Source organism: Hyla sarda, unplaced genomic scaffold (assembly GCF_029499605.1).
Source record: "Hyla sarda isolate aHylSar1 unplaced genomic scaffold, aHylSar1.hap1 scaffold_1624, whole genome shotgun sequence".
Lineage (NCBI taxonomy): Eukaryota > Metazoa > Chordata > Amphibia > Anura > Hylidae > Hyla > Hyla sarda.
The window spans coordinates 32,170-54,097 of NW_026608262.1; the positions used below are offsets into that span (position 1 = coordinate 32,170).

At 48.8% G+C, this 21,928-nt stretch overlaps 7 non-coding genes and 2 pseudogenes across 7 annotated transcripts; all 9 read left to right on the forward strand.

Annotated features, from left to right (window-relative positions):
- The first annotated feature begins 844 nt into the window (after nucleotides 1-844).
- On the forward strand, nucleotides 845-1,004 carry LOC130311341 (U2 spliceosomal RNA; annotated as a pseudogene).
- Nucleotides 1,005-1,698: 694 nt separating this feature from the next.
- On the forward strand, nucleotides 1,699-1,883 carry LOC130311340 (U2 spliceosomal RNA). Its single transcript, XR_008859746.1, has one exon. It is a non-coding gene; the product is annotated as a U2 spliceosomal RNA (small nuclear RNA).
- Nucleotides 1,884-3,969: 2,086 nt separating this feature from the next.
- On the forward strand, nucleotides 3,970-4,160 carry LOC130311320 (U2 spliceosomal RNA). The gene has a single exon (XR_008859727.1). It is a non-coding gene; the product is annotated as a U2 spliceosomal RNA (small nuclear RNA).
- A 2,075-nt stretch (nucleotides 4,161-6,235) lies between these two features.
- Nucleotides 6,236-6,426, forward strand: LOC130311322 (U2 spliceosomal RNA). The gene has a single exon (XR_008859729.1). It is a non-coding gene; the product is annotated as a U2 spliceosomal RNA (small nuclear RNA).
- A 2,084-nt stretch (nucleotides 6,427-8,510) lies between these two features.
- Nucleotides 8,511-8,701, forward strand: LOC130311336 (U2 spliceosomal RNA). Its single transcript, XR_008859743.1, has one exon. It is a non-coding gene; the product is annotated as a U2 spliceosomal RNA (small nuclear RNA).
- A 2,084-nt stretch (nucleotides 8,702-10,785) lies between these two features.
- LOC130311323 (U2 spliceosomal RNA) lies at nucleotides 10,786-10,976 on the forward strand. The gene has a single exon (XR_008859731.1). It is a non-coding gene; the product is annotated as a U2 spliceosomal RNA (small nuclear RNA).
- A 2,087-nt stretch (nucleotides 10,977-13,063) lies between these two features.
- Nucleotides 13,064-13,254, forward strand: LOC130311324 (U2 spliceosomal RNA). The gene has a single exon (XR_008859732.1). It is a non-coding gene; the product is annotated as a U2 spliceosomal RNA (small nuclear RNA).
- A 2,087-nt stretch (nucleotides 13,255-15,341) lies between these two features.
- On the forward strand, nucleotides 15,342-15,532 carry LOC130311325 (U2 spliceosomal RNA). The gene has a single exon (XR_008859733.1). It is a non-coding gene; the product is annotated as a U2 spliceosomal RNA (small nuclear RNA).
- Nucleotides 15,533-17,621: 2,089 nt separating this feature from the next.
- LOC130311342 (U2 spliceosomal RNA) lies at nucleotides 17,622-17,791 on the forward strand (annotated as a pseudogene).
- The last annotated feature ends 4,137 nt before the right edge of the window (nucleotides 17,792-21,928 follow it).

Consider the following 21,928-nt stretch of genomic DNA (forward strand, 5'->3'; position numbering starts at 1 on the left):
ATTCTCCGTTGAGATATTGCAGCCGCTGCTGTGTCCAGGCCCAGGAGCCTTAGCACTGTGCTGTGATGTCACTCAATACCACTGACATCACTAGGTGTAAACAACATCTCTCCTTTGCTGTGTATGTGACTATGGAGCTGTTTGGTGATGTCGTCTATTATGGCCTTCATAGAAGCAACAGGAGATTGTTGCATCCATCTAGAACCCTCAGAACTACAGTGCTATGATGTCACTCACTTCCACAGGCCTTGCAGAGTGTAAACAACAACAACCCAGCTTTGTTGTGTATGTAACCATAGGGATTTGTGATGTCACCTAGAACCTTCACAGCAGCGACAGCTTTATGAGGAGCATCAGCACTGCTCTGCCTGAGCAGAACCATCACCGCCATAGGTTGTCAAATAACCCGGGTTTAACCCACACAGGTAAGTCCAATGGGGTGCAGGCATGTCCTCTATGCTTACAGCTTCCCGTGGGTGTTGGTTTGATACCGTTTGGGGACAGCCAAGGAGGCATCTGCAGGCAACAAAGGTAGGTGTGTGCTTGTGTGTGTGTTTCCTATGCAGATCCTAAGCCCAGTGTCACATGCAAGTAGGAGGAGTAAGAAGGGTTCCTGGCAAATCCGGGTTATGGATTGCATTTAAAAAGGCCCCGTGGGAGTGCAATGGGCCCCTGTCTTGCTGCTTAGCAATAATGGTATGGGTTTAGGTTCTGCTGTGTGTACTGGTGGTTGACTGCCCCCCAGCCCAGAGTGTGCATGGAAAATTGTCTGGCAGCCTCCCTGACAGCAAGCAGTGATAGTGCCCATGAAGGGGACCTTGTTGGGCCCGCCCCTTTCACGGTTATCGCTTCTCGGCCTTTTGGCTAAGATCAAGTGTAGTATCTGTTCTTATCAGTTTTCATGCTGGTGGGGATGGGTGCTGCATGGAGGATGCAGGTGTACCAGGGCTTTCCGGGGCTGGTTCTGAGGAATCAGCTCGACGGCTGCCCCGATGTGACCTGTTCCCTCCGGGTCTCGCCATGAGGCTGAGAGGGTCTAGAGCCGAGGTACTTTTGTGCCTCGGGGAGTGGTGACCCCGAGGTGCCGAAACTCACTGGGAGAATAGGCTCACTGAGTTGAAGCACGGGCACCATAATCTCTTCACCTTGTGGCACTCACCTCTTGATTCCCGGCCTTCTGGCTAGGATCAGAGAAATTTTTATAGATCCGGCCGGATGTCCGGGCAGTATATCTGCACACATTCACTTATTTATTTCTTTTTTTGTCTCACTGTGTCACTTTTTGCGTGTTGTGTGTTCACAGGATTTGTCAGGATGCGGTAGCCCTTCTGGGTGTCCCTCCTGGCGGTCTAGGGGAGGTGTGTGTGGCCATTAGGTTCCGCACCTCCCTGCAAACACCCCAGGTACTCCTGCTTTGGCAGGGTACCTACCGTAATCGGCTCTGCGGGCAGATACCTTGGCCAACGCCAAGGGGGATGCCGGGAGCATTTGTGGTCCCCTAGTAGCTTCGGCGAAAAGGGACATCGAACCTGGAACCTCGCAGGTACCTTTTGGTCCGGAGGCGAAGGGTAAGGTTTGTTGGGGGGCCTCTCTCCTATCGGAGAAGGGCTTGCGATAGACCGCATCCTTTGTGCACGTTTTTTTAGTGTAACACGATTGCACTTTTTCTTGCACTTTGGGTGAATCGAAAGCACGTTCCTCGGCTTTAGATAAAAAAAAAAAAAAAAAAATCTGTTCTTATCAGTTTAATATCTGATACGTCCCCTATCTGGGGACCATATATTAAATGGATTTTTGAGAACGGGGGCCGATTTCGAAGCTTGCTTCCGTCGCCCTATGCATTGACCCGATATGGCAGTATCTTCGGGTACAGTGCACCACCCCCTTACAGGGTTAAAAAGAAAGATTCCTACTTTCATTGCTACCTGCTTGCTGGCTAGCCAGCTAGCCAGCCCTGTGGGCCTTGCTGCTGCTGCAGCCAAAAAACAAAAGGTGGTGCTGCTGCTGCTGCTTCTGCTGCTTCTGCTTGTGTCTGGCCGCTGTTGGAGCGTCCAGGCACAGGACTTCTGCTGCTGCTGACTAAATGGCCTCCTTAATTGGATCATTTGAGTAGCCAGCACACCTGTGCAGGTAGGGCATGACATGATAGGCAGCTGCCTTGATAGCGGGTGGGTGCTGAATGTTCCTAATTGACAAAATAAGATTAATGCTTATGAAGAAATATAAAATCTCATCCCTTCCCCAATATCGCGCCACACCCCTACCCCTTAATTCCCTGGTTGAACTTGATGGACATATGTCTTTTTTCGACCGTACTAACTATGTAACTATGTAACATAACATGGGGGGGGGGTCTCCTGGCTGTTCACACAGGTGTGTCATTGCTGTACATTGACCATGCATTGCTTCTGTGGTATTGCAAAGGCAAAGACAAATGCTTCCAGCCATCCATTGCACTAATGGATTGGTCATCAGCTGGCTGTCTATGTCCCGCATCAATATAGACCAAAGTACAGAGGGTTAGGCTATGCTATTGTGCACCTACCTGATGCATCAGAAGGTGCGAGGCCCTTGCTAAATTCTGTGCACAGACTTTGAGATCTATACTTTAGACTGTATCTAAACCTGCTCCAACATGGACTGACATTCTGGCCTACTTTCAGCCGATGCGACTTGTCTGTCGCTGAACAGTCGCTTTTTATGTATTCAGCACCTATGTATAATGTTGTAAAAATGCTCTAGAAGCTAAAGTCGCAGAAATGTCACACATATTTGGCCTGCAACTTTCTGTGCGACAAAGTCAGACAGGAAAAATCAGTATAAATCCTTAGAAAATTATCCCCCAGTGTCTCCATCTGCTGGCGGTATTGAATAAGCATTGCTGCACTGATGGGGTATGCATTAGACGAAAAAAAAGAAGAAAAAGAAGAATAATACGCCCAGAAAAGAGGCGAAAAGGAGAAAAACGTAAAAAAACGTGAAAAAAAAGTAAGAGGAAGAGAAGGGAAAAAAAGGTGGAAATGGGTTTAAAAGTGATTTCGGCGGAGAAATATATATATATATATATATATATATATATATATATATATATATATATGCGCACACACACACATAGATATAAACGTATTCTCCGTTGAGATATTGCAGCCGCTGCTGTGTCCAGGCCCAGGAGCCTTAGCACTGTGCTGTGATGTCACTCAATACCACTGACATCACTAGGTGTAAACAACATCTCTCCTTTGCTGTGTATGTGACTATGGAGCTGTTTGGTGATGTCGTCTATTACGGCCTTCATAGAAGCAACAGGAGATTGTTGCATCCATCTTGAACCCTCAGAACTACAGTGCTATGATGTCACTCACTTCCACAGGCCTTGCAGAGTGTAAACAACAACAACCCAGCTTTGTTGTGTATGTAACCATAGGGATTTGTGATGTCACCTAGAACCTTCACAGCAGCGACAGCTTTATGAGGAGCATCAGCACTGCTCTGCCTGAGCAGAACCATCACCGCCATAGGTTGTCAAATAACCCGGATTTAACCCACACAGGTAAGTCCAATGGGGTGCAGGCATGTCCTCTATGCTTACAGCTTCCCGTGGGTGTTGGTTTGATACCGTTTGGGGACAGCCAAGGAGGCATCTGCAGGCAACAAAGGTAGGTGTGTGCTTGTGTGTGTGTTTCCTATGCAGATCCTAAGCCCAGTGTCACATGCAAGTAGGAGGAGTAAGAAGGGTTCCTGGCAAATCCGGGTTATGGATTGCATTTAAAAAGGCCCCGTGGGAGTGCAATGGGCCCCTGTCTTGCTGCTTAGCAATAATGGTATGGGTTTAGGTTCTGCTGTGTGTACTGGTGGTTGACTGCCCCCCAGCCCAGAGTGTGCATGGAAAATTGTCTGGCAGCCTCCCTGACAGCAAGCAGTGATAGTGCCCATGAAGGGGACCTTGTTGGGCCCGCCCCTTTCACGGTTATCGCTTCTCGGCCTTTTGGCTAAGATCAAGTGTAGTATCTGTTCTTATCAGTTTAATATCTGATACGTCCCCTATCTGGGGACCATATATTAAATGGATTTTTGAGAACGGGGGCCGATTTCGAAGCTTGCTTCCGTCGCCCTATGCATTGACCCGATATGGCAGTATCTTCGGGTACAGTGCACCACCCCCTTACAGGGTTAAAAAGAAAGATTCCTACTTTCATTGCTACCTGCTTGCTGGCTAGCCAGCTAGCCAGCCCTGTGGGCCTTGCTGCTGCTGCAGCCAAAAAACAAAAGGTGGTGCTGCTGCTGCTGCTTCTGCTGCTTCTGCTTGTGTCTGGCCGCTGTTGGAGCGTCCAGGCACAGGACTTCTGCTGCTGCTGACTAAATGGCCTCCTTAATTGGATCATTTGAGTAGCCAGCACACCTGTGCAGGTAGGGCATGACATGATAGGCAGCTGCCTTGATAGCGGGTGGGTGCTGAATGTTCCTAATTGACAAAATAAGATTAATGCTTATGAAGAAATATAAAATCTCATCCCTTCCCCAATATCGCGCCACACCCCTACCCCTTAATTCCCTGGTTGAACGTGATGGACATATGTCTTTTTTCGACCGTACTAACTATGTAACTATGTAACATAACATGGGGGGGGGGGTCTCCTGGCTGTTCACACAGGTGTGTCATTGCTGTACATTGACCATGCATTGCTTCTGTGGTATTGCAAAGGCAAAGACAAATGCTTCCAGCCATCCATTGCACTAATGGATTGGTCATCAGCTGGCTGTCTATGTCCCGCATCAATATAGACCAAAGTACAGAGGGTTAGGCTATGCTATTGTGCACCTACCTGATGCATCAGAAGGTGCGAGGCCCTTGCTAAATTCTGTGCACAGACTTTGAGATCTATGCTTTAGACTGTATCTAAACCTGCTCCAACATGGACTGACATTCTGGCCTACTTTCAGCCGATGCGACTTGTCTGTCGCTGAACAGTCGCTTTTTATGTATTCAGCACCTATGTATAATGTTGTAAAAATGCTCTAGAAGCTAAAGTCGCAGAAATGTCACACATATTTGGCCTGCAACTTTCTGTGCGACAAATTCAGACAGGAAAAATCAGTATAAATCCTTAGAAAATTATCCCCCAGTGTCTCCATCTGCTGGCGGTATTGAATAAGCATTGCTGCACTGATGGGGTATGCATTAGACGAAAAAAAAGAAGAAAAAGAAGAATAATACGCCCAGAAAAGAGGCGAAAAGGAGAAAAACGTAAAAAAACGTGAAAAAAAAGTAAGAGGAAGAGAAGGGAAAAAAAGGTGGAAATGGGTTTAAAAGTGATTTCGGCGGAGAAATATATATATATATATATATATATATATATATATACGCGCACACACACACATATATATAAACGTATTCTCCGTTGAGATATTGCAGCCGCTGCTGTGTCCAGGCCCAGGAGCCTTAGCACTGTGCTGTGATGTCACTCAATACCACTGACATCACTAGGTGTAAACAACATCTCTCCTTTGCTGTGTATGTGACTATGGAGCTGTTTGGTGATGTCGTCTATTATGGCCTTCATAGAAGCAACAGGAGATTGTTGCATCCATCTAGAACCCTCAGAACTACAGTGCTATGATGTCACTCACTTCCACAGGCCTTGCAGAGTGTAAACAACAACAACCCAGCTTTGTTGTGTATGTAACCATAGGGATTTGTGATGTCACCTAGAACCTTCACAGCAGCGACAGCTTTATGAGGAGCATCAGCACTGCTCTGCCTGAGCAGAACCATCACCGCCATAGGTTGTCAAATAACCCGGGTTTAACCCACACAGGTAAGTCCAATGGGGTGCAGGCATGTCCTCTATGCTTACAGCTTCCCGTGGGTGTTGGTTTGATACCGTTTGGGGACAGCCAAGGAGGCATCTGCAGGCAACAAAGGTAGGTGTGTGCTTGTGTGTGTGTTTCCTATGCAGATCCTAAGCCCAGTGTCACATGCAAGTAGGAGGAGTAAGAAGGGTTCCTGGCAAATCCGGGTTATGGATTGCATTTAAAAAGGCCCCGTGGGAGTGCAATGGGCCCCTGTCTTGCTGCTTAGCAATAATGGTATGGGTTTAGGTTCTGCTGTGTGTACTGGTGGTTGACTGCCCCCCAGCCCAGAGTGTGCATGGAAAATTGTCTGGCAGCCTCCCTGACAGCAAGCAGTGATAGTGCCCATGAAGGGGACCTTGTTGGGCCCGCCCCTTTCACGGTTATCGCTTCTCGGCCTTTTGGCTAAGATCAAGTGTAGTATCTGTTCTTATCAGTTTAATATCTGATACGTCCCCTATCTGGGGACCATATATTAAATGGATTTTTGAGAACGGGGGCCGATTTCGAAGCTTGCTTCCGTCGCCCTATGCATTGACCCGATATGGCAGTATCTTCGGGTACAGTGCACCACCCCCTTACAGGGTTAAAAAGAAAGATTCCTACTTTCATTGCTACCTGCTTGCTGGCTAGCCAGCTAGCCAGCCCTGTGGGCCTTGCTGCTGCTGCAGCCAAAAAACAAAAGGTGGTGCTGCTGCTGCTGCTTCTGCTGCTTCTGCTTGTGTCTGGCCGCTGTTGGAGCGTCCAGGCACAGGACTTCTGCTGCTGCTGACTAAATGGCCTCCTTAATTGGATCATTTGAGTAGCCAGCACACCTGTGCAGGTAGGGCATGACATGATAGGCAGCTGCCTTGATAGCGGGTGGGTGCTGAATGTTCCTAATTGACAAAATAAGATTAATGCTTATGAAGAAATATAAAATCTCATCCCTTCCCCAATATCGCGCCACACCCCTACCCCTTAATTCCCTGGTTGAACTTGATGGACATATGTCTTTTTTCGACCGTACTAACTATGTAACTATGTAACATAACATGGGGGGGGGGTCTCCTGGCTGTTCACACAGGTGTGTCATTGCTGTACATTGACCATGCATTGCTTCTGTGGTATTGCAAAGGCAAAGACAAATGCTTCCAGCCATCCATTGCACTAATGGATTGGTCATCAGCTGGCTGTCTATGTCCCGCATCAATATAGACCAAAGTACAGAGGGTTAGGCTATGCTATTGTGCACCTACCTGATGCATCAGAAGGTGCGAGGCCCTTGCTAAATTCTGTGCACAGACTTTGAGATCTATGCTTTAGACTGTATCTAAACCTGCTCCAACATGGACTGACATTCTGGCCTACTTTCAGCCGATGCGACTTGTCTGTCGCTGAACAGTCGCTTTTTATGTATTCAGCACCTATGTATAATGTTGTAAAAATGCTCTAGAAGCTAAAGTCGCAGAAATGTCACACATATTTGGCCTGCAACTTTCTGTGCGACAAAGTCAGACAGGAAAAATCAGTATAAATCCTTAGAAAATTATCCCCCAGTGTCTCCATCTGCTGGCGGTATTGAATAAGCATTGCTGCACTGATGGGGTATGCATTAGACGAAAAAAAAGAAGAAAAAGAAGAATAATACGCCCAGAAAAGAGGCGAAAAGGAGAAAAACGTAAAAAAACGTGAAAAAAAAGTAAGAGGAAGAGAAGGGAAAAAAAGGTGGAAATGGGTTTAAAAGTGATTTCGGCGGAGAAATATATATATATATATATATATATATATATATATATATATATATATGCGCACACACACACATAGATATAAACGTATTCTCCGTTGAGATATTGCAGCCGCTGCTGTGTCCAGGCCCAGGAGCCTTAGCACTGTGCTGTGATGTCACTCAATACCACTGACATCACTAGGTGTAAACAACATCTCTCCTTTGCTGTGTATGTGACTATGGAGCTGTTTGGTGATGTCGTCTATTACGGCCTTCATAGAAGCAACAGGAGATTGTTGCATCCATCTTGAACCCTCAGAACTACAGTGCTATGATGTCACTCACTTCCACAGGCCTTGCAGAGTGTAAACAACAACAACCCAGCTTTGTTGTGTATGTAACCATAGGGATTTGTGATGTCACCTAGAACCTTCACAGCAGCGACAGCTTTATGAGGAGCATCAGCACTGCTCTGCCTGAGCAGAACCATCACCGCCATAGGTTGTCAAATAACCCGGATTTAACCCACACAGGTAAGTCCAATGGGGTGCAGGCATGTCCTCTATGCTTACAGCTTCCCGTGGGTGTTGGTTTGATACCGTTTGGGGACAGCCAAGGAGGCATCTGCAGGCAACAAAGGTAGGTGTGTGCTTGTGTGTGTGTTTCCTATGCAGATCCTAAGCCCAGTGTCACATGCAAGTAGGAGGAGTAAGAAGGGTTCCTGGCAAATCCGGGTTATGGATTGCATTTAAAAAGGCCCCGTGGGAGTGCAATGGGCCCCTGTCTTGCTGCTTAGCAATAATGGTATGGGTTTAGGTTCTGCTGTGTGTACTGGTGGTTGACTGCCCCCCAGCCCAGAGTGTGCATGGAAAATTGTCTGGCAGCCTCCCTGACAGCAAGCAGTGATAGTGCCCATGAAGGGGACCTTGTTGGGCCCGCCCCTTTCACGGTTATCGCTTCTCGGCCTTTTGGCTAAGATCAAGTGTAGTATCTGTTCTTATCAGTTTAATATCTGATACGTCCCCTATCTGGGGACCATATATTAAATGGATTTTTGAGAACGGGGGCCGATTTCGAAGCTTGCTTCCGTCGCCCTATGCATTGACCCGATATGGCAGTATCTTTGGGTACAGTGCACCACCCCCTTACAGGGTTAAAAAGAAAGATTCCTACTTTCATTGCTACCTGCTTGCTGGCTAGCCAGCTAGCCAGCCCTGTGGGCCTTGCTGCTGCTGCAGCCAAAAAACAAAAGGTGGTGCTGCTGCTGCTTCTGCTGCTTCTGCTTCTGCTTGTGTCTGGCCCCTGTTGGAGCGTCCAGGCACAGGACTTCTGCTGCTGCTGACTAAATGGCCTCCTTAATTGGATCATTTGAGTAGCCAGCACACCTGTGCAGGTAGGGCATGACATGATAGGCAGCTGCCTTGATAGCGGGTGGGTGCTGAATGTTCCTAATTGACAAAATAAGATTAATGCTTATGAAGAAATATAAAATCTCATCCCTTCCCCAATATCGCGCCACACCCCTACCCCTTAATTCCCTGGTTGAACTTGATGGACATATGTCTTTTTTCGACCGTACTAACTATGTAACTATGTAACATAACATGGGGGGGGGGGTCTCCTGGCTGTTCACACAGGTGTGTCATTGCTGTACATTGACCATGCATTGCTTCTGTGGTATTGCAAAGGCAAAGACAAATGCTTCCAGCCATCCATTGCACTAATGGATTGGTCATCAGCTGGCTGTCTATGTCCCGCATCAATATAGACCAAAGTACAGAGGGTTAGGCTATGCTATTGTGCACCTACCTGATGCATCAGAAGGTGCGAGGCCCTTGCTAAATTCTGTGCACAGACTTTGAGATCTATGCTTTAGACTGTATCTAAACCTGCTCCAACATGGACTGACATTCTGGCCTACTTTCAGCCGATGCGACTTGTCTGTCGCTGAACAGTCGCTTTTTATGTATTCAGCACCTATGTATAATGTTGTAAAAATGCTCTAGAAGCTAAAGTCGCAGAAATGTCACACATATTTGGCCTGCAACTTTCTGTGCGACAAATTCAGACAGGAAAAATCAGTATAAATCCTTAGAAAATTATCCCCCAGTGTCTCCATCTGCTGGCGGTATTGAATAAGCATTGCTGCACTGATGGGGTATGCATTAGACGAAAAAAAAGAAGAAAAAGAAGAATAATACGCCCAGAAAAGAGGCGAAAAGGAGAAAAACGTAAAAAAACGTGAAAAAAAAGTAAGAGGAAGAGAAGGGAAAAAAAGGTGGAAATGGGTTTAAAAGTGATTTCGGCGGAGAAATATATATATATATATATATATATATATATATATATATATATGCGCACACACACACATAGATATAAACGTATTCTCCGTTGAGATATTGCAGCCGCTGCTGTGTCCAGGCCCAGGAGCCTTAGCACTGTGCTGTGATGTCACTCAATACCACTGACATCACTAGGTGTAAACAACATCTCTCCTTTGCTGTGTATGTGACTATGGAGCTGTTTGGTGATGTCGTCTATTACGGCCTTCATAGAAGCAACAGGAGATTGTTGCATCCATCTTGAACCCTCAGAACTACAGTGCTATGATGTCACTCACTTCCACAGGCCTTGCAGAGTGTAAACAACAACAACCCAGCTTTGTTGTGTATGTAACCATAGGGATTTGTGATGTCACCTAGAACCTTCACAGCAGCGACAGCTTTATGAGGAGCATCAGCACTGCTCTGCCTGAGCAGAACCATCACCGCCATAGGTTGTCAAATAACCCGGATTTAACCCACACAGGTAAGTCCAATGGGGTGCAGGCATGTCCTCTATGCTTACAGCTTCCCGTGGGTGTTGGTTTGATACCGTTTGGGGACAGCCAAGGAGGCATCTGCAGGCAACAAAGGTAGGTGTGTGCTTGTGTGTGTGTTTCCTATGCAGATCCTAAGCCCAGTGTCACATGCAAGTAGGAGGAGTAAGAAGGGTTCCTGGCAAATCCGGGTTATGGATTGCATTTAAAAAGGCCCCGTGGGAGTGCAATGGGCCCCTGTCTTGCTGCTTAGCAATAATGGTATGGGTTTAGGTTCTGCTGTGTGTACTGGTGGTTGACTGCCCCCCAGCCCAGAGTGTGCATGGAAAATTGTCTGGCAGCCTCCCTGACAGCAAGCAGTGATAGTGCCCATGAAGGGGACCTTGTTGGGCCCGCCCCTTTCACGGTTATCGCTTCTCGGCCTTTTGGCTAAGATCAAGTGTAGTATCTGTTCTTATCAGTTTAATATCTGATACGTCCCCTATCTGGGGACCATATATTAAATGGATTTTTGAGAACGGGGGCCGATTTCGAAGCTTGCTTCCGTCGCCCTATGCATTGACCCGATATGGCAGTATCTTCGGGTACAGTGCACCACCCCCTTACAGGGTTAAAAAGAAAGATTCCTACTTTCATTGCTACCTGCTTGCTGGCTAGCCAGCTAGCCAGCCCTGTGGGCCTTGCTGCTGCTGCAGCCAAAAAACAAAAGGTGGTGCTGCTGCTGCTTCTGCTGCTTCTGCTTCTGCTTGTGTCTGGCCCCTGTTGGAGCGTCCAGGCACAGGACTTCTGCTGCTGCTGACTAAATGGCCTCCTTAATTGGATCATTTGAGTAGCCAGCACACCTGTGCAGGTAGGGCATGACATGATAGGCAGCTGCCTTGATAGCGGGTGGGTGCTGAATGTTCCTAATTGACAAAATAAGATTAATGCTTATGAAGAAATATAAAATCTCATCCCTTCCCCAATATCGCGCCACACCCCTACCCCTTAATTCCCTGGTTGAACTTGATGGACATATGTCTTTTTTCGACCGTACTAACTATGTAACTATGTAACATAACATGGGGGGGGGGGGTCTCCTGGCTGTTCACACAGGTGTGTCATTGCTGTACATTGACCATGCATTGCTTCTGTGGTATTGCAAAGGCAAAGACAAATGCTTCCAGCCATCCATTGCACTAATGGATTGGTCATCAGCTGGCTGTCTATGTCCCGCATCAATATAGACCAAAGTACAGAGGGTTAGGCTATGCTATTGTGCACCTACCTGATGCATCAGAAGGTGCGAGGCCCTTGCTAAATTCTGTGCACAGACTTTGAGATCTATGCTTTAGACTGTATCTAAACCTGCTCCAACATGGACTGACATTCTGGCCTACTTTCAGCCGATGCGACTTGTCTGTCGCTGAACAGTCGCTTTTTATGTATTCAGCACCTATGTATAATGTTGTAAAAATGCTCTAGAAGCTAAAGTCGCAGAAATGTCACACATATTTGGCCTGCAACTTTCTGTACGACAAATTCAGACAGGAAAAATCAGTATAAATCCTTAGAAAATTATCCCCCAGTGTCTCCATCTGCTGGCGGTATTGAATAAGCATTGCTGCACTGATGGGGTATGCATTAGACGAAAAAAAAGAAGAAAAAGAAGAATAATACGCCCAGAAAAGAGGCGAAAAGGAGAAAAACGTAAAAAAACGTGAAAAAAAAGTAAGAGGAAGAGAAGGGAAAAAAAGGTGGAAATGGGTTTAAAAGTGATTTCGGCGGAGAAATATATATATATATATATATATATATATATATATATATATATATGCGCACACACACACATAGATATAAACGTATTCTCCGTTGAGATATTGCAGCCGCTGCTGTGTCCAGGCCCAGGAGCCTTAGCACTGTGCTGTGATGTCACTCAATACCACTGACATCACTAGGTGTAAACAACATCTCTCCTTTGCTGTGTATGTGACTATGGAGCTGTTTGGTGATGTCGTCTATTACGGCCTTCATAGAAGCAACAGGAGATTGTTGCATCCATCTTGAACCCTCAGAACTACAGTGCTATGATGTCACTCACTTCCACAGGCCTTGCAGAGTGTAAACAACAACAACCCAGCTTTGTTGTGTATGTAACCATAGGGATTTGTGATGTCACCTAGAACCTTCACAGCAGCGACAGCTTTATGAGGAGCATCAGCACTGCTCTGCCTGAGCAGAACCATCACCGCCATAGGTTGTCAAATAACCCGGATTTAACCCACACAGGTAAGTCCAATGGGGTGCAGGCATGTCCTCTATGCTTACAGCTTCCCGTGGGTGTTGGTTTGATACCGTTTGGGGACAGCCAAGGAGGCATCTGCAGGCAACAAAGGTAGGTGTGTGCTTGTGTGTGTGTTTCCTATGCAGATCCTAAGCCCAGTGTCACATGCAAGTAGGAGGAGTAAGAAGGGTTCCTGGCAAATCCGGGTTATGGATTGCATTTAAAAAGGCCCCGTGGGAGTGCAATGGGCCCCTGTCTTGCTGCTTAGCAATAATGGTATGGGTTTAGGTTCTGCTGTGTGTACTGGTGGTTGACTGCCCCCCAGCCCAGAGTGTGCATGGAAAATTGTCTGGCAGCCTCCCTGACAGCAAGCAGTGATAGTGCCCATGAAGGGGACCTTGTTGGGCCCGCCCCTTTCACGGTTATCGCTTCTCGGCCTTTTGGCTAAGATCAAGTGTAGTATCTGTTCTTATCAGTTTAATATCTGATACGTCCCCTATCTGGGGACCATATATTAAATGGATTTTTGAGAACGGGGGCCGATTTCGAAGCTTGCTTCCGTCGCCCTATGCATTGACCCGATATGGCAGTATCTTCGGGTACAGTGCACCACCCCCTTACAGGGTTAAAAAGAAAGATTCCTACTTTCATTGCTACCTGCTTGCTGGCTAGCCAGCTAGCCAGCCCTGTGGGCCTTGCTGCTGCTGCAGCCAAAAAACAAAAGGTGGTGCTGCTGCTGCTTCTGCTGCTTCTGCTTCTGCTTGTGTCTGGCCCCTGTTGGAGCGTCCAGGCACAGGACTTCTGCTGCTGCTGACTAAATGGCCTCCTTAATTGGATCATTTGAGTAGCCAGCACACCTGTGCAGGTAGGGCATGACATGATAGGCAGCTGCCTTGATAGCGGGTGGGTGCTGAATGTTCCTAATTGACAAAATAAGATTAATGCTTATGAAGAAATATAAAATCTCATCCCTTCCCCAATATCGCGCCACACCCCTACCCCTTAATTCCCTGGTTGAACTTGATGGACATATGTCTTTTTTCGACCGTACTAACTATGTAACTATGTAACATAACATGGGGGGGGGGGTCTCCTGGCTGTTCACACAGGTGTGTCATTGCTGTACATTGACCATGCATTGCTTCTGTGGTATTGCAAAGGCAAAGACAAATGCTTCCAGCCATCCATTGCACTAATGGATTGGTCATCAGCTGGCTGTCTATGTCCCGCATCAATATAGAACAAAGTACAGAGGGTTAGGCTATGCTATTGTGCACCTACCTGATGCATCAGAAGGTGCGAGGCCCTTGCTAAATTCTGTGCACAGACTTTGAGATCTATGCTTTAGACTGTATCTAAACCTGCTCCAACATGGACTGACATTCTGGCCTACTTTCAGCCGATGCGACTTGTCTGTCGCTGAACAGTCGCTTTTTATGTATTCAGCACCTATGTATAATGTTGTAAAAATGCTCTAGAAGCTAAAGTCGCAGAAATGTCACACATATTTGGCCTGCAACTTTCTGTACGACAAATTCAGACAGGAAAAATCAGTATAAATCCTTAGAAAATTATCCCCCAGTGTCTCCATCTGCTGGCGGTATTGAATAAGCATTGCTGCACTGATGGGGTATGCATTAGACGAAAAAAAAGAAGAAAAAGAAGAATAATACGCCCAGAAAAGAGGCGAAAAGGAGAAAAACGTAAAAAAACGTGAAAAAAAAGTAAGAGGAAGAGAAGGGAAAAAAAGGTGGAAATGGGTTTAAAAGTGATTTCGGCGGAGAATATATATATATATATATATATATATATATATATATATATATATATGCGCACACACACACATAGATATAAACGTATTCTCCGTTGAGATATTGCAGCCGCTGCTGTGTCCAGGCCCAGGAGCCTTAGCACTGTGCTGTGATGTCACTCAATACCACTGACATCACTAGGTGTAAACAACATCTCTCCTTTGCTGTGTATGTGACTATGGAGCTGTTTGGTGATGTCGTCTATTACGGCCTTCATAGAAGCAACAGGAGATTGTTGCATCCATCTTGAACCCTCAGAACTACAGTGCTATGATGTCACTCACTTCCACAGGCCTTGCAGAGTGTAAACAACAACAACCCAGCTTTGTTGTGTATGTAACCATAGGGATTTGTGATGTCACCTAGAACCTTCACAGCAGCGACAGCTTTATGAGGAGCATCAGCACTGCTCTGCCTGAGCAGAACCATCACCGCCATAGGTTGTCAAATAACCCGGATTTAACCCACACAGGTAAGTCCAATGGGGTGCAGGCATGTCCTCTATGCTTACAGCTTCCCGTGGGTGTTGGTTTGATACCGTTTGGGGACAGCCAAGGAGGCATCTGCAGGCAACAAAGGTAGGTGTGTGCTTGTGTGTGTGTTTCCTATGCAGATCCTAAGCCCAGTGTCACATGCAAGTAGGAGGAGTAAGAAGGGTTCCTGGCAAATCCGGGTTATGGATTGCATTTAAAAAGGCCCCGTGGGAGTGCAATGGGCCCCTGTCTTGCTGCTTAGCAATAATGGTATGGGTTTAGGTTCTGCTGTGTGTACTGGTGGTTGACTGCCCCCCAGCCCAGAGTGTGCATGGAAAATTGTCTGGCAGCCTCCCTGACAGCAAGCAGTGATAGTGCCCATGAAGGGGACCTTGTTGGGCCCGCCCCTTTCACGGTTATCGCTTCTCGGCCTTTTGGCTAAGATCAAGTGTAGTATCTGTTCTTATCAGTTTAATATCTGATACGTCCCCTATCTGGGGACCATATATTAAATGGATTTTTGAGAACGGGGGCCGATTTCGAAGCTTGCTTCCGTCGCCCTATGCATTGACCCGATATGGCAGTATCTTCGGGTACAGTGCACCACCCCCTTACAGGGTTAAAAAGAAAGATTCCTACTTTCATTGCTACCTGCTTGCTGGCTAGCCAGCTAGCCAGCCCTGTGGGCCTTGCTGCTGCTGCAGCCAAAAAACAAAAGGTGGTGCTGCTGCTGCTTCTGCTGCTTCTGCTGCTTCTGCTTCTGCTTGTGTCTGGCCCCTGTTGGAGCGTCCAGGCACAGGACTTCTGCTGCTGCTGACTAAATGGCCTCCTTAATTGGATCATTTGAGTAGCCAGCACACCTGTGCAGGTAGGGCATGACATGATAGGCAGCTGCCTTGATAGCGGGTGGGTGCTGAATGTTCCTAATTGACAAAATAAGATTAATGCTTATGAAGAAATATAAAATCTCATCCCTTCCCCAATATCGCGCCACACCCCTACCCCTTAATTCCCTGGTTGAACTTGATGGACATATGTCTTTTTTCGACCGTACTAACTATGTAACTATGTAACATAACATGGGGGGGGGGGTCTCCTGGCTGTTCACACAGGTGTGTCATTGCTGTACATTGACCATGCATTGCTTCTGTGGTATTGCAAAGGCAAAGACAAATGCTTCCAGCCATCCATTGCACTAATGGATTGGTCATCAGCTGGCTGTCTATGTCCCGCATCAATATAGACCAAAGTACAGAGGGTTAGGCTATGCTATTGTGCACCTACCTGATGCATCAGAAGGTGCGAGGCCCTTGCTAAATTCTGTGCACAGACTTTGAGATCTATGCTTTAGACTGTATCTAAACCTGCTCCAACATGGACTGACATTCTGGCCTACTTTCAGCCGATGCGACTTGTCTGTCGCTGAACAGTCGCTTTTTATGTATTCAGCACCTATGTATAATGTTGTAAAAATGCTCTAGAAGCTAAAGTCGCAGAAATGTCACACATATTTGGCCTGCAACTTTCTGTGCGACAAATTCAGACAGGAAAAATCAGTATAAATCCTTAGAAAATTATCCCCCAGTGTCTCCATCTGCTGGCGGTATTGAATAAGCATTGCTGCACTGATGGGGTATGCATTAGACGAAAAAAAAGAAGAAAAAGAAGAATAATACGCCCAGAAAAGAGGCGAAAAGGAGAAAAACGTAAAAAAACGTGAAAAAAAAGTAAGAGGAAGAGAAGGGAAAAAAAGGTGGAAATGGGTTTAAAAGTGATTTCGGCGGAGAAATATATATATATATATATATATATATATATATATATATGCGCACACACACACATAGATATAAACGTATTCTCCGTTGAGATATTGCAGCCGCTGCTGTGTCCAGGCCCAGGAGCCTTAGCACTGTGCTGTGATGTCACTCAATACCACTGACATCACTAGGTGTAAACAACATCTCTCCTTTGCTGTGTATGTGACTATGGAGCTGTTTGGTGATGTCGTCTATTACGGCCTTCATAGAAGCAACAGGAGATTGTTGCATCCATCTTGAACCCTCAGAACTACAGTGCTATGATGTCACTCACTTCCACAGGCCTTGCAGAGTGTAAACAACAACAACCCAGCTTTGTTGTGTATGTAACCATAGGGATTTGTGATGTCACCTAGAACCTTCACAGCAGCGACAGCTTTATGAGGAGCATCAGCACTGCTCTGCCTGAGCAGAACCATCACCGCCATAGGTTGTCAAATAACCCGGATTTAACCCACACAGGTAAGTCCAATGGGGTGCAGGCATGTCCTCTATGCTTACAGCTTCCCGTGGGTGTTGGTTTGATACCGTTTGGGGACAGCCAAGGAGGCATCTGCAGGCAACAAAGGTAGGTGTGTGCTTGTGTGTGTGTTTCCTATGCAGATCCTAAGCCCAGTGTCACATGCAAGTAGGAGGAGTAAGAAGGGTTCCTGGCAAATCCGGGTTATGGATTGCATTTAAAAAGGCCCCGTGGGAGTGCAATGGGCCCCTGTCTTGCTGCTTAGCAATAATGGTATGGGTTTAGGTTCTGCTGTGTGTACTGGTGGTTGACTGCCCCCCAGCCCAGAGTGTGCATGGAAAATTGTCTGGCAGCCTCCCTGACAGCAAGCAGTGATAGTGCCCATGAAGGGGACCTTGTTGGGCCCGCCCCTTTCACGGTTATCGCTTCTCGGCCTTTTGGCTAAGATCAAGTGTAGTATCTGTTCTTATCAGAACAGATTACCTGGCAGGGGAGATACCATGATCGCTACGGTCTGAAGAACTCCAAGCATTGTGGTAGAGATTTTGCGTAGTACGATTGCAGTACTTTTCGTTCTTATTAGAACCGCATTTCTCTAGAGCATACCACCTGAAGATCGTCTCCTGCCTGCCTCGGAACATCTGAAGAAGGAGAAGATCTTGAAGACTGCAGCTCCGGAAGAAGCCGACGAAGAACCTGGAAGAAGGGAATCGGCGGTGAATTCCGGAACAGCGGCGAAGAGGAAGGCGGCGCAGAATCTTTTCGAAGAAACTCGCTGCCTCTGGAGAAGGATTTGCATAGCTCCTCCCACCGGGACCGGATCTGCATAGCTCCTCCCACCCGGGAAAGAAGACTTTGCGAAGCCTCTCTCCACAAGCAAGCAAGGAAGCGGAAAAGAGCCTGCTGGAAGAAGCCATGGCCTCAACCAGCAAGTCCACCCAGGAGGCTGCAGGGCAAGGCCTGGAGGTCCAGCCCCAACCACAGCAAGCTTCAACCTCCACCACGGCAAGGCAGAAGGGCGGCAGAATTCCTAACCTGGAAGCTCCAACCCTGGAGCCCTGGATGAGGCAGACTGTTGCCTTGAAGCTCAAGCCCGTGGACGGAAGGGTGCCGGACATGTCCCACGACGTGTTCTGCAAGAAGATGCTGGCGGATCAAGGCTTCCCCACGGCTGACACCCTGGGAATAGCAACCTTCTTTTCGGGAATCTTCTACATCACCTTTGCCACCATTGGGACCTGTAGAAGATACTGGGAGGTGGTGAAAGCGGCGAGTCCCGAATCCCCTTTCTCTCGCTTTGTGGGCAACTGCCTTATTCAAAGAGAGGAGAGGCGGGTGACGGTCTCAATGCGGAACCCACACACCCCAGGCACGGACATCTCGACCTTCCTGAAGCGCTTCTGCACCGTGGTGAGGGAGCCCACCCGCATCCTGAACTCACTCGGATACTGGACCTGCAAGTGGTCTGTGGTCGTCAGACTCAACAAGAACCCTGCTTCTCCAGACGGACTACAGCACCTGCCAACGACATTTTCCTTGGGCAACTCCACAGGACTTATCTTCTACCCGGACATGCCGCAGACCTGCAGGAGATGTGGCAAGATGGGCCACGAGGGCAAGGACTGTACGGAGGATGCCTGCAGGTATTGCCGTGTGACAGGTCACACGACCAAGGACTGCCCCAAGAGCAAGACCTGCAACCTCTGCGGACTGGCAGCCCACAGCTACAAGGACTGCCCCCAGAGGGAGAGAACATGGGCATCTGTGGCAGCGAGAGCACCGAAGCCAGCCCCAGCTCCGGAGCCAACACCACGGATGGCCAAGCCGACCAAGGAGGGTAAGAAGGCGAAAGCCACCACCCCTGCCCCGTCCCGCCCCTCCCCTGCCCCTTCCGCCCCATCCCCTACCCCTCCCGCCCCATCTCCTGCCCCATCCCGCCCCACCCCCACCCCTGCCCCATCCCGTCCCACCCCTGCCCCATCCCGTCCCACCCCTGCCCCTCCTGCCCCATCCCGCCCCACCCCTGCCCCCCGTACCCCACCCCGGCCCACCCCTGCCCCCCGTACCCCACCCCGGCCCACCCCTGCCCCGTCCTCCCCTGCCCGGCCCACCCCTGCCCCGTCCTCCCCTGCCCGGCCCACCCCTGCCCCGTCCTCCCCTGCCCGGGCACTCTCTCCTGCCCCCCGCCCCACCCAGCCTCCTTTCTCTCCTGGCCCAGCAGCACCTAACCCCCCTCCAGCTGCTGGTGCCCGCCCTTCGGAGGACTTTCCTGTGCTTCCTCCCCCAGGTACCATACAGAGGAAGAGGAAAGGAAGGGACAACGTATCAGAAGAGTCCCACAAAAGAAAGATAATCGAGACCTGCGAGACCCCTCAAGCTTCAGATGAGGAGGAGGAGATGGAGCAGGTCTGCGAGAGCCTTGAGGCTTCAGAAGGAGAGGAGGTGATGGAGCAGGCCCAAGTGGAGCAGGTCCAAGCAGAGCCAGTCCAAGCTCAATCTATGGAGGAGCTGCTGCAGGACCCAGAGGTTAAGAAAATCCTGGACACTCCGTCCAACACGGTCTACGACGAGTTCTTGGAAGGGCGCTACGAGAAGCCACAGGAGCCGACAGGCGCCAGAGAAGAGGACCCGTCCGACCAGACTGGTAACTAGTATCAGAACTAACCTCTCTTTTTATTCCCATGGCTGATCTCAACATCTTCTGCATTAATGTGAGGAGTATTAGAGCTTGGTTTAGATTTCAGACTGTTCTTACGTTCTTAGATTCCCAGAGGTGTGATGTTTACATGTTGCAGGAATGTGCTTTGTCTGCTTCTAGGTCTTACAACCATCTGGCCAGGCAGTGGCCTCACGGCCCTTCCTACTGGTCTGGTGGGGGCGACAATAGGTCTGCGGGGGTGGCCATCCTGATCAGGGGAGGTAACTTTGCACTTGATTCCGTCCGGGAGCTCGTCTGTGGCAGACTTCTTGTCGCAGACGGTTCCTGGGCGGGTGAGCCCGTGCGGCTCATCAACGTGTATGCCTCCCCTGAGAGGGATGTCCGACTGGAGGCTCTCCAGGCCCTGCGGGCTGAACTCGCCACCACTAGAGCAGTAGTGTTGGGTGGTGACTTCAACTGCCCCATTGAGGTGGATGGGCGCAGTTCTGGCACATCCGCCAACCTGGACGTGACGTCTAAACTGCTGATTGAGATGGTGACGGAGGCATCCTTGCAGGACGTTGTCGGGTCCATCGGGAACGGCTCCGTAAACTATACGTGGAGCCGCCCCGATGGCTCGCTCCGTTCTCGGATAGACTTCATCTTCACTTCGAGAGCAGTCAGAAAGGTGTCGTACTCTATGGTCCCCTGCTTCTTCTCTGACCACAGGGCCATTCGATTCCGGGGGACTCTGGGCCATGGATTCCCACCTGGCCCGGGCTCCTGGAAGTTGAATTGTGCCCTGTTGGAGCAGAGGGAGGTCATGGAGGAACTTAGGGATGCTTACCTTGTATGGCGAAATGACAAATGTCTGTTCAAGTGCATCAGCGATTGGTGGGAATATGTTAAAGTCGAATTCCGTTGTTTCTTTCAGGCAAAAGGCAGACAACAGGCGTGTGCGAAGAAGTGGGACTTGAGGAAACTGCAGCGCGAGCTGCGGTCCCTGCAGGACCTGCTCCAGTGTGGCTGGGACGTCAGGGAGGAGCTGGAGGAGACCAAAAAGAGCTTGAAAAGGCACTTTGAGGAGGAATCCAAGCGAATCGTCTTTCGTTCCAAGGTGGAGAACCTGGAGAAGGGTGAGAAATGTAACTCTTTCTTTTTCAGGAAGCTCCATGCCGGCCACACGCCCCTGACTGAGCTACGAGATGAGACCGGACACATGAGGAGCGGCAAGGAGGAAGTGATGGGGGTCGTCCACGACTTCTACAGCAACCTCTACGCCCCCAAGTCATCCGACCCCGAAGCCGCCGAGAGGTTCCTGTCAGGTGTCACTAACGTTGTTGATCCCGCAGGTGCGGCGGCTATGGACGATCCCTTGACGGTGGGGGAGCTGCTCTCTGCCGCTAAATCCTTTAAGCCCGGCAGGACCCCGGGCAGTGACGGTCTCCCGGCCGAGCTCTACGTAGCGCTGGGTGACCTGATCTGTCCGGACCTGTTGGAGGTGTACGAGGAGATGGTGGTGGGGGGCAGAATGCCTCCGTCGTTGAGGGAAGGGATGATCACGATCTTGTATAAGCGGAAGGGGGAGAGATGTGACCTGAAAAACTGGCGTCCCATCTCTCTCCTGAACGTGGACTACAAGATCCTCGCCAAGGTGCTGGCCAACAGGCTGAAACCTGTCATGGGGCAGATCGTCCATCCGGACCAGACCTGCAGCATTCCTGGCCGCAGGATTGCCGACAGCCTTGCCCTTGTGAGAGACACGGTCCATTACATCCAGGACCGCGGGGGCCGCGCCGCCCTGGTCAGCTTAGATCAGGAGAAGGCGTTCGACCGTGTCTCCCACGCATTCATGGACAGGGTTTTGCGCAGGCTGGGTCTGGGGAAGATGTTTTGCTCTTTTGTTAACGTTATGTATTTTGACATTTACAGCACGGTGTTGGTGAACGGCTGGAAGACTGACCCCTTTTCTATTCTTTCAGGGGTTAGACAAGGCTGCCCTCTTTCACCTCTCCTTTTTGTTTGTGTTATAGAGCTCTTCGCTGAGACTATCCGGCAGAATGGAGAGATCAGAGGGATCACCGCACCAG